This window comes from Natrix helvetica, assembly GCF_964273705.1.
Source record: "Natrix helvetica genome assembly, chromosome: Z".
Taxonomy (NCBI): Eukaryota; Metazoa; Chordata; class Lepidosauria; order Squamata; family Natricidae; genus Natrix; species Natrix helvetica.
Window position 1 is genome coordinate 110,469,693 of NC_138554.1, and position 12,772 is coordinate 110,482,464.

Here is a 12,772-nt window from a genome sequence, read left to right on the forward strand (position 1 = left end):
TCCATGTCCCCGTGACAGCCGCTCGCCTAGTTTCTAGGGCTATCCTCGACATGGCTGGAGGGAGGCACCCGAGCGTGCGGCTCCTTTAAAGTCTGGGCTAAACTGCCAGTTGGCCCTGCCTCTGCCCGCTTGAGCTCCCCAGCTGGGACCTGGGCAAGGAGGCGCTGTGCGCTGGTCGTTTTCTGCCACCTTCTGCCGGTGCGGAGTGACCGAGTGAACTGCTGCGGGATGTGCAAAGAGAGGCAGTTCAGTTCAGCCTGAAGGGGCGTCGATCCTGCAGCGCGCGCCAAGGGACTCCGCTCTAGTGGGGACCCTTTTCTAAGGCGGCGGAGCTGATCCTTGCCCTCTTTCAGACTTCGGCACAACTACTGTCCATTTGGGCATCCGTGGGCGATCTTATTTCAACTGGTTCTCCCCCCCCCACCCCCCACCAACCCACCTTTGGGAAGGAGAGGTGGAATTCAGCGATCAGATCTTGCAAAAAAGATAGTCGCTTGGTTTCCAAGTGCTGGGACCCGGTGCTGCAGGGGAGATCCAGAGAGAATAAACTCCTCTGTCTGCCTTTCGAAGGAGAGGTAAGTGTTGTCAAGTTGGAGCTTTGGGGTGATTTTATGTGGGGATTATTAAATCTTGGGGAAGGGAGGACGGTAGAAGGAACGGGGAGTCTTTCAGACTGGGGACCTGCGTAGTTTGGCTGGTAGTGTAAGAAGCCAATTCCCTCTTAGAAAGCTGCAGTTGCAAGAGTTCATTTGAGCGGTTGCTGCCTTTACAGTATTTTGCATTCAGCTTCCCTGCACCCATTTTTAGGATTTTTTGCAGGATTCAGACATTCAACATCATCTTCCACTTGTTACTGTCCTGTATTTATAGGGGAGCTTCTGCTCTCTCGTTTCATTTCTCCAAAAGAAAAATCTATGAAGAGGGGAACAGACAGAATATTGCATCTTTTCCTTTTCACTCTAGGAATTCAGTATCTAGAAGCGAAATAATCATCTCCTCTTCCCCCTCCCTTCCAAGCTGAACTTCTAGCTTAGCTAAAGCTTTTTCTTTTGCTCCGTTCCTTGCGGTATTCCCTGTAGGGAAAGTAGAGCATCTTTCTAAAGGAACTTGGTGCACTGAACATTTATGCGTTGAGGGAGGGATGCCAGTTATGTTTATAAGTGGAAAATGAAAGGAATTGTGAAGAGGGATAAAGTCAACTGGAAGGCAGCACCCTGGAACCAATGTGGGTGAGAATTCCTCAGTCTTCATTTTAGAAGAGTCTCTGCAGGAGTCTCATCATATTGGAAACAATTTGATTCCCTTGCAGTCACATAAAAGATGATAGCTAGGGTCTTGGACACAGAAAACCAATAACATGCCAATGTGGCAGCTGGATGGAAATTTTAACATGCAGAGACACTATGCAGTTGATGTGGCAGAGTAAAGGAATTCTACATGTTTTATGAAAAGAACATTAGAAATTACACTGGGCACTGCAATGGCTGTTAGCCAGTTGCAAAGGTTTACTAACTTTTGGGTATCAGTGAAGATATAACAAACCCAGCAGTTTTCATAACTTTTGTCTAATATGAGTGCAGAATAAATCATAGATGCTAGTATGCATAGGATATGTAACTGGCATTTAAACACTGCTCAGTGGAATGAAATTATGTGCAATATTGTGTGTGCATTTCATATGTGCAGTAGCTATTGAACAGTCATATGTCACAATTAGAAGTTGCATCTTTACAAAACCTAAATGCAAATCAATTTTTCTCAGTACCTTCAGGTATTTTGGATTATATTTGTCACACACACCCTTTCTTTCTTTATGGCATTTAATAGATTCTGTGACAGGTATCTGTACACATGACTTTGGAAGCAGTAAGACTGCAACAGCAGTTCTAGGTTGTGGTCTTGTAGTAGTATATAAAAATTGATGCAGAATTTATTTTACTTACTGAATTTGTACATTGCATTTCAAAATAGGTAGCTGTCTTTCATAAGGTGGCTGGGAGTAAATATATATATATGCCCAGTTATTCCAAGACTTTAAATCTGATAGTTGCAGCTCCAAGCATTATGTTGCATACTACATGTTATTTACATTGGGTAATAGTAGCAGAGTACCATTACTCTACTAAAAAGATGTTTTCTCTTTACTTAGTGTAAAAGGAGTTTGAAGGAAATCAGCTCAGAGTAGGGCTAACAGCTGTGTTCTAAATAAATTCTTCTTTTTCTCTTTAGAGATGAAATTAATGTTTTGCTACTGTTATCTAAGGTACTGGTATATTGTAGATACTTGTATATAAACAGCTGGAAAGGTTGTGTCAATTTGTCAACACTCATTCATTTATGGAAATGCATTCAACATGAATTTTCATTAAAACTGCATTAAACCCAACTATTTATCATATGGGCTGTTCAGTATATTGGATCATAACTGAAATAAAACATACAAGAGTTCTTTACATTTAAGTTTCTTTGTAGCTCAAGCACTTGATAACTTTGTCAGAGCTGATTTCTGTTCATGCTATTACTGCAAAATTGATTTTGCAGCTGGTAAAACAGAATAAAACACATTGGTACTTCAGGGTCCAGAATGAAATTTTAAATAACAGCTATTTTAAGAAAAAAAAATCATTGTGTCCTCACTATGGTAGCACCTCATATTTATTTGGGATAGGACAAGTTAGCAAAATGACTTCTGTCTTGGCACACAGCAGTAAATGTGTTTATAATATTTGTGTGCCACTAGGCTCAGAAAACATGTTCTCATACCCAGCATAGCATGCCTTTACTAATAGTATAAATATTGTGAAACAAAATGTATTTTACAAATTCATAAAGAGTTGCTATTTCTCCTTGTTTCTAAGAAAGAACTCCATACAATAAAGTTTTCCATTCTGATTTTCTCTTGCTGCCAGGGAATTCAACCCTGAAGTTTGAATTGGCTTTCAGAGTTCAAAAAGTTGAATCTCTGAAATGAAGTTTCTGGCTATTACATGACTTTATTTCTGTAGCATCTGACAGTTCCAACTGGAAGAGTCCTTTCTCAATGCATTTCCCAATATTATTAGGAAAAGAGATAATTCTTATTTGGAAAAAAACAACCATTAATTGGATAAAGCAGAAGGGAGAGAGAGTAAATAAAACACATGCTCTAAATAAGAAATCACTTCTTTTCTTCTGTTGCATTCAATTTTATCTTTTAACAATTGGACATGGACATGAAGTGGTATCATATGAGGTCATGTGTCGATTTTCAGGAACACAATAGCCTCAAGTTAATGCTTCTCAAGATACTGCATTTTAAGATTGCTAAACTGCCACCATTTATACTCAGCTCTTTTCTTTGCTTCCCAGTGGAAAACTAAGGTACTGTGAATTTAAGTACTGTGAAATAGCATGTGGTTCTCTGGTTTAGAATTATTCTGCTTATTCATAATAGTTAGCTAATTGTTTTTCTACAGCAAAACACTCAAGAAAATATACAGTTTAATTCTGGGTGCTTCCAGGTAATGAAACAATACTAATAAAATGGAAATCCAATGGCACAAATGCTAAAAGATATTAGGAATTTAAAGAAAAAAATAAACTTATTCCAATTTTCAATAATTATAAAGGAGATATTCTTTCAAAAATATTTTAAACAGATTTGAAAAACCATGTTCTTGATTGAATAAATTCTAATCGGCAATATATATAACCTGCTTTTTTAAAATTCACCCAACATAATATTCTTCCCTTCTATTTATCCTCACAATTGCAACACTCTAAGAGTGTTGGACTGAGAGAGGGTGATTGGCCCAAGGTCATTTAGTAAGCTATTGTGGCCAGTGATGAATTTGAACCTTTGCTGTTTGAGTCCAGCATTTTAAGTACTATACCACACTGGTGGCTTTAAGATTTTTATTTAGACGTCCAAGTGTGCAGAAATTTTATTTATTTATTTTTGCTATTTTGGAAGGAGCACAGAGTGAGCTAAAAGTTTCAGATCTGAAGAATAAGTAGGAATAAAGTATATTCAGACACAGTTAAAATTAGATTATTTTGAAAGAATTCTAGACTTGTAGAATTCTTGTTCTAGACTCTCTCTGTGTGTGTGTGTGTGTATGTATATATGTATTTGTGTTACAACCCCTGGTATGCCTAAATATGGGAGGAAGGTCACTACTCCCTCTTTCTGTCCTTCGGCTAATCACAGAAGACCATGCAGGCAGAAAACCATATTTTTATTTTTAATGTTGCCTTTTTTATATTTGTGTTGTATTTGTATTGATAAATAAATAAAGAGAGACTAGTATAGATCTATTTCGAGCTAATTAGCTCTCATCAGCTAGCCATACCCTTACTGGGATTTGAACCTGGGCTGTATTATATCTTAGGCAGGAGTCTTAGCCACAGGAGGAGAGCCTGTGGCTTAGTGGCTAAGACTCCTGCCTAAGATATAATACAGCCCAGGTTATGGCTAGCTGATGAGAGCTAATTAGCTCGAAATAGATCTATACTAGTCTCCCTTTATTTATTTATCAGTACAAATACAACACAAATATGTATATATGTATATATATAGTGTGTGTGTGTGTGTCCATAAGAAAGTTTAGTTTCAATCTCTCTGCCTTCCTTCCTTTTCTGCCACAAAATGTTCCACAATTTGAGATTGTACCATTGGATTTTCTCCAAATTATGAAAGCTAATATTTCCTATATATCAAGGAACTTCTTGGTATCTAAATGAAATATCTAACCAAGCTAGATGTGGAGTTAACTTCCATATTTTATCATAATCATGTTTTTTTTTTTAAAAAAAGGCTTCTCCAACATGATTTCAGTTTTGACACAAAGTGGTTCGTATTCTGCTAAGTAGAAGTTTTAAAACCTTGACTTACTGAATGCATTGTAGTATTTTGCATCATATTGTATCAAAATTGAAGAGTTTACCTGCTGCACTAAGCCAAAGCATCAATGAACCCATGGTATGAATTGACATGGAGTTTGGAACTATCTCTTATTTGAATGCTCTCTAAATACACTTGCCTTCCAGTTATCAAACCCTGTTATCAAGCCTCAAATGTTCAATAATGATTTAAAAAAAACCTGAGTGATACCTTACATAATAATAAACAAATGACAAATGTCTTCTACTGAGTTCCATTGAAGTGTGTGGAAACCACCCAAAGGCATAGTAGTAATTTTATAAATAAGCCATTTATTTCAATACAGCAACACAGAAAAGAATTACTTTGCTAACTGTAAACTCTGTTTCATAGAATGTGATTTATGTATGTCTTAACAAATTAAATGCACCTCAATCCCATTGTACTAGACTACAAGTTTCAATAAATACAATCATGCATATGTATATTTTAAATAGGAGGGAGGAGGGATTATACATTATGGTATGGGCAGGATATTCTTCTTTATTGCATTAGAAAAACTCTCATTGATGCTAAAAGTTAAATTATGATTCACTCTGTGGTACAGTTCCAGCCTAATATGTTGCCTGTATGTTCTGTTTGGCATACAGAAAACATTTGGAGTAGCAATTGAATTACTTTAACACTGATTGGACATGCTCTAAGGTACCTGAGGATACTTGGTTAGTTTTAAACACCGAAATTCATTTAGTTTGGTCCCCCAAGGGTCTTCTGTCCATTGTGCTCAGAAGGCATAAGAAGGGAGTTGTTATTGCTCCCCTAGCATTTTTCATTCCCTTGTAGTAACTTTGCTTCACTACATAAATGAAGGTGGTTTCTCGGTCAATTCCATTGTTGTTCTTCCAGTACTATGGTTAATTTCCTTTCTCAAAACCAGCACAAAATACAGTGTTTTTGTAATACTTTGAAATGGGGGAACTAATGGACTTAAGCAATTATTGCAAATATTTTTAAAGCAGAAATAATTCTACCTTCTTTGAGGGGTTTCTTTTATGCTATTGCCACAGTTTTCAAAGCATTACCTTCTTGCTAATATAAGGGGAAATGATACTGAAAAGACTAGCTTGTATGACTGCAGACTTTGAAAATCTCAGACTCTCAGATGGTATTCTCTTTCTAATAATGGAAGAGAGCTCGAAAGGAAATAAGACCATCTGTATCTCAAGTCCATAATTGGCTACACAAGAATATAAACAGAAGAGATTTAGTTACTGGGACCAACATCAGAATTATCTGGAATGAAGGAGAGGTTCTTATTACATAAATTTAGTCTACAAAGCCTGTTATTCATCTCTCCAACTCTAATTCTAATATGGAGGGAATTTAAATTGGAAAAAATTGCTTATTAAAGAATTAACTCATCTGTGCTAAAGTCCTTGATTCAAATGATCTTCTTCTCCCCTTCCTACCTTTTTAAACTAAAACAAAAGAGAGAAGTCATTATGGTTTGTGTGTGTTCTTTAGTTGTACATTAGAAATATGATATGCAGATTAAATATTTTTGCAATGCAGATATATAAGGTTAGAAGACTAAAGTTGTGAGTGGACCATACTGCTGTCTTCTGCATGAATCTTCCACACACACACACAAAAAAACCAGGAACTACAGACCAATCAGTCTAACATTAATACCTGGAGAGAAAGATCCTGGAAAAGATAATCAAAAAAACATATCTGCAAACAACTAGAAGCAAACAAAGTTATAACTAGTAGCCAGCAGGGCTTTGTTAAAAACAGATGATGCCAAACCAATCTTATTTCATTCTTTGATAAAGTCACTAAATTAGTAGACCAGAGAAATACTGTGGACATAGTATACTTAGATTTCAGTAATTTGACAAAGTAGACAATCTACTTCTTGGTAAGCTAGAAAAATGTGAAATAGACAACATCACCACCAGATGGATTTGTAGCTGCTGACAAACTGTACTCAATGAGTAGTCCTTAATGATACTACATATGCATGGAAAGAAGTGAGCAGTGGGGTATCACAAGGCTCCATCTTAGGCCCAGTACTCTTCAATATTTTCATTAATGACTTAGATGAGGAAATAGAAGGGGAAGTCATCACACTTGCCAATGATACTAAACTGCAGAAAGAACCAACACCCCAGAAGACAAGCGCAGGATCCAAAAAGATCTTGACAGACTTGAGCAATGGGCTCTACCCAACAAAATGAATTTTAATGTGAAGAAAAGTGAAGTTTTACATTTAAGCAGGAAAAAAATCAAAGGTATAAGTACAGATTAGGTGAGACCTGGCTCAAAAAACTGTAAGACGGATATTGGACTCCTAGTGGATGATCACTTGAATATGAGCCAGCAGTGTGCAGCATCAAACAAAAAACCTAATACAATCTGGTTTGTATAAACAGAGGCATAGAATCAAGATCAGGTGAAATATTAGTGACGCTTTATAAAACCCTAGTAAGACCATGCCTGGAATACTGCAACCAATTTTTGTCACCATACTACAAAAAAGATGTTGAGACTTTGGAAAAAGTTCACAGAAGAGCAACTAAGTTGATCAAAAGCCTGGAAACTAAATATGAAGAATGGCTGTAACTTTTGGGTTTGACTAATCTATAGAAAAGAAGAACTGGAGGTGACGTGATAGCAGTATTCTAGTATTTGAGGGTTGCCACAAAGAAGAGGGGGTCAAGTTATTCTCCAAAGCATCGGAGAACAGAACAAGAAACAATGGTTGGAAACTAATCAAACGAATCAGCTTGCCTTCAAAAATCATAGGTGCTCCATCCCATAGGTTTTTAAGAAGAGACTATACAGTCACTTGTCTATAATGGTATCAATTTTCCTGCTTGAGCAGAGGGCTGGATCTCCAAGGTCCCTTGCAGCTTCCATTCCTATTCCTACTGTACTCTAATTCTATTCTATCTATTCTATTCACAAATCTGATACCTCCATTAGTATTGGCACAAAACTTTCTTAGTAGTAGCTATTCTGGGAATTGCAGTGTAACACAAACTCAGAGTGTAGGGACACGTACTCTGCATTTCTGTTAGCATTTGACATTTAATGAAATTATGTTGTTAGAAGAACTGTATGTCAATTCGGAAATCCACTGGTATTATCCATCTTCAATTTAAATACTATATATTTCTTACCCAATAACTGTTTGCACAGTAACATATACCAAAAGTCTAATTTCACATGGTTGTGAATGTCACATTCATCAAATTCTTCAGTAATTGCAAACATCCACATTAATTTAGCCATTTTTGAATTATTAAATGTTTGCTTTTCTATACGTTGTCCTCCCACCAAAATGAAATAATCTTATCATTTCTTCAAAGATCTCAGAGGACTATACATTTACCTCCAGATATCCTTAAAATAATGATGTGAAACAGGTTAAGGTGAGAGGGTGAATGATAAACATGATCAGTTCTTATGGCTAAAATTAGTTGGTCCTTCTCCAGAATTTTTGACTCTTCAGGTTAAGGTTTGCAAAGGAACCTCAATCACTTTATATAATTGATCTGCTTTGGCTTTTTCCATATTAGTGAAAATTATTACAGCTATTTTAACCCTTATTTATATTAAAATATGCAGTACTGTTGTCTGTTGCTTAATTGATTATCTTTACATAATTCTGAATCTATTTTTAATTGTGAAAGTACCTTCATTTTTATTTTTATATTTTGCAAGTATAAATTAATTATACCAAATTGATGATATTATTTTGACTTGTTTATTTTCTCATACAGGGATTAAATAAATATGTAGAGCGGGCATCATCAACTATCAAGTCTCATGATCCAGGTTGCCAGGAAAGAATGGAAAACAAGCCTGGTATTTCTATGGGCTATTGGGGTTGAAGATAGCTGGCAGGAATCAAAGAAGGATAGATAATATTTCTTTTAAAGAAATAAGCAAGATCTTAGGAAGGCCGTATATTTTTTGTAAAAAAAAATTTACACATCCAACTTAATAAATGATTCATGTAGGAGAAGGAATAGCAGAACCTGGGAGAGGGGCTGAGTGAAAAGAGGGATTTACGTAGAATCACTACATAGCCATAAATGAACTAAGTTCAACCTTCCCTTGAGTGCCATTGGCCCTTGTATAACTCTAACAGTGACGTGCGGTGAGGTTTATGGCTGGTGAGGCTGGTGACGTCATCAGGAAGGCAGAGAATTCTTAGCAAGGTGTCGGCCACGACTCGATTTCCAGGGTCCTTTCACAAGCGAGCTGGCAGGGAAACGGTAGCCGACGGTCCGAAAAGTCAGTCCTTTCGCGAGCAACTTCCCATAAACCTGCCGTTGCTCAGTGTGAGGAAGGGAGTCGCTCGTGCATGCGCATTCGCCCTGGAACCAGGAGCTCCGGTGTCAGAACCCGACAGAAGGCGGGGAATGGGACCACGTGTGCAGGAGGGAGGCTGAGGCTAGAGGAGCCTCCTGCACCTCGCTCTGTCCCGCACACCTGGTCCCATTCCCCGCCTTCCTGAGTCAACATGAAGGGGACCACGGCTCGCGTAGTCACATTCCCCGAGGCTCCTCAGTGCTTTTCCCCCTTTTTTTCCTGATGAGAGCAGTGAGGCTCTGCCTCCCCTGACCGCACATCCCTGAACTCTAACCTGGTGCGGATCATTACTTGAGAAGATTCCTCTGCATAAGCTTTTAGAAATAAATCAGCTCAATTAAACCTTCATGTGTGGTCTTTTGCACCTGAAATTTCACTCTCTTTAAAATCTGTTGATAATACGTGGTGTTAATTTGCAAGCAAACTTGCTTAGAATCGCAACCTTTAAATTGCAGGTAATACTATGGACCTCGTTTAAAGGCAAGTAAAAATGTCTGCAGTAATAATATTCCCCATTGTAGCCAGGTGGAAGAGAAATTTAAATTCTTACTATTTGAACTCTTAATAATGAATGTAGGCTGCTGAATTAGCAGTTAACGGCTTAAAGTAAGATAACATATTAAGAGCTTCACTTTTACAAGAAACCTGTTCAGTTTCTTCAACTGAATTATGCAACATGTTTAATGCAATTTCAGGCAATTCTTTAGATGTTCTTGATTATTTTAAATAACACTTTATACAGGAGAATTGAAATAGTAAATGGTTTTCCTAAGATTGGGACAAAAGGCAGCTACTAAGCATTTGTCTTGATACAACATTATTTAGGGTGTTTTAAAAATAAAACTCATGTAACCTTCAAGAAGGACAAATATCAGAATGGGGATGAATAAAAACCTATGTCAGCATTCCAAATATCATGCAGAATTAAATCATTGTCCAAGGCAAAGTAGTCCTTAAAACTCCAATTTAATAAGACAGGCATGTTGGCATTAAGCTGGTGAAATTTCAACTCTAAGGTACATCCGGTGAATTCCCCAAGTTAAAAGTTCATCATCTATCCCCACACCCCATAATTCATCACATGGTCCAATCTTCATCTTCCACGCTGGCATGTACACTCCTCTTCTTCCGGCCAGGTGTCGAGGTGCGGAGACAAAAGACGACCTTGAGCTTCTAAGAAATCCATAACAATACATTCCACAATCCTACTCCTTTCTATTCCCCCCTCCCAACTACTATACCAATGAAACAGCATAATATATATGTTTTAATTATGTGGCAGGCCAAAGATCCTAAAAGGAACAGAATTACAGGCCTGACAACCTACTTCCTTCAGAAATGGGCCTTGAGTAAGATGATTATGCACTAATTAATTATAAGTCTTCTATATTGCTCCAATCATTTTTATTTCATTTATTTATTAAATTTGTTCGCTACCCATTGGTGCAATATGTCTATTTTGAGTGGCTTTCAGACTTCCAAAATAAGATTAAGATTAAAAATAACAGCATCATAGCACCAGTATAATAAAATAACAATGTAAATATAAAGGAATAGTCATAATATAGTCATAATAGGAATAAAAGGAATAGTCATAATATAGTCATAATAGTCATAATATAGTCACCATCCAGGGGAGACCAAGATAGCATCTGACTAAAATTTTGAAGAGAGGGAGAGGCCATTGAAGACATAAAAAAATGAGCCATAAATTTGGTAGAAGTAATAAAAGAAATTGATAGAAAATTAACAACAGAAGATTAGGGCAAGGAATGAAATAAGATCTGATTAAGGTATCTCAGTAGAAAGGGTAACATTAAATGAGGATTAAGAAAGCAAAAAGAGAGCAAATTTGGTGTAATGATTAAGGCATCAGGTTACAAACTATGAAACTGGTGGATAACCTGAGCCAACCACCTCTCTTGTCATTGTCTTCCTGAGAGACACTGCCAGAAATGGGAAATCGTTCCTGAAAAACCTTTCCAAGAAAGCTAGAAGGGCTTGTCCAGACAGTTTTCAAGATTTAAACATATTGAATGAAGGGGAGAAAAGAAAAAGAAAGAGAGGCTGATGCACATTAGCTTTAGAGGAGGAAAACAAGAAAAAAAAATCTGTCTCTGCCTCCCATTCACTATAAATGGAGCCCATTCACCGGGGCCCATTCACCACGGCTTGTTTGCTGCCGCTGTGACCCATTCAACGTTGCCCGTTCGCTGCCGCCACTCATTTGCAGCAGCCTGTTTGCCACCACCGCAACCTGTTGCCGCCAGTCGCCGTGAATGAGTAGTGGTGGCAGCAATACATGGGGCTAGGCGGCAGTGGCAGTCCCCGCCACCAGTCCCCACCACAGCTGATCAGTGCCGCACCAACCCACCTCCCCCGTCGCAATATTCGCTCTATAAGATGCACAGCTATTTCCACCCACTTTTTTGGGGGGGGGGGAATGCATCTTACAGTCCGAAAAATACGGTATATATCTATCTTTGTTTGCTAGGCTAATTGTAATAATTAGTTATATAAATGAGACTTAGTATTCATATGGTTAATTACTTAAATGGTATATACCTTGTTTGGTAAGCCTGCTAACAGCATATTCAGCAATGGCCATATTTATAAATCTAGAATGCTGTAAAACACAAAATAGTATGCTGGGCCCAGTCATATGTAATGTAGCTGAAAAATAAGGAATCATGGATTGGTTGCTGCCCTCAGTATTTAGAAAGTATTTCAAAAGAAAATCATTTCAAAAAGTAGCATTACATATTTTTATAAAATATATTATCTACATCAGGAGTGTCAAACTCAAGGCCCATGGGCTGGATCCAGCCTGTGGGGTACTTAGATCTGACCTGTGGGCCCACCCTGAAACAACAAAGGAAAGACGGTGCCTCTGCCAGCGAAAACGGAGCTCGTAGGCTGTGCGCAGCCTTCCCAAGCTACGTTTTTGCTGGCAAAGGGCTGCAGAAGGCCATCGCAGCCAAAAACAGAGCTCCGATGAGTGATGTTGAACTGGCCATGTCTCCTGTTCATGACCCCCCCCAAAGGTCAAACCTGATGCGGCCCTCAATCAAATTGAGTTTGACACCCTTGATCTAGATCTATACTTTATGACTTCTAGCATAAAATATTTCACACATGGATCAGAGGCCCCATTCAAACACAAAAGAATTATGGCTGTTCACTACAGGGAGTCCTTTACCTATCATGTCAATTGAGACCAACATTTCTGTTGCTCAGTGAGACATTTGTTAAATGGGTTTGGCCCCATTTTATGACTTTTCTTGCCATAGTTGTTAAGTGAATCACAGCAGTTGTTAAGTAAATCTTTGCTTGTCCGAAGTTCCAAAACGTGTTCATCTGACCCCCACAACATTGCAACTGGCATAAATATGAATCAATGGCCTAGCATATGAATTTTGATCACATGACGATGCTGTGGTCCTAAATGTGGAAAATGGTCATATGTTTTTTCAGTGCCGTTGTAACTTTGAGTAGTTGCTAAACAAACTGTTGTAATTCAAGTACTAT

General features: G+C 37.9%; 1 protein-coding gene across 1 annotated transcript in view; it reads left to right on the plus strand.

The window, feature by feature from the left end:
- Window positions 1–206: 206 nt before the first annotated feature.
- CALCR (calcitonin receptor) overlaps window positions 207–12,772 on the plus strand; it is a gene marked incomplete at its 3' end in the record, with an annotated part of 161,335 nt that continues 148,769 nt past the window's right edge. The window contains exon 1 of the mRNA XM_081931980.1: window positions 207–575. The remainder of the gene's footprint in view (window positions 576–12,772) is intronic.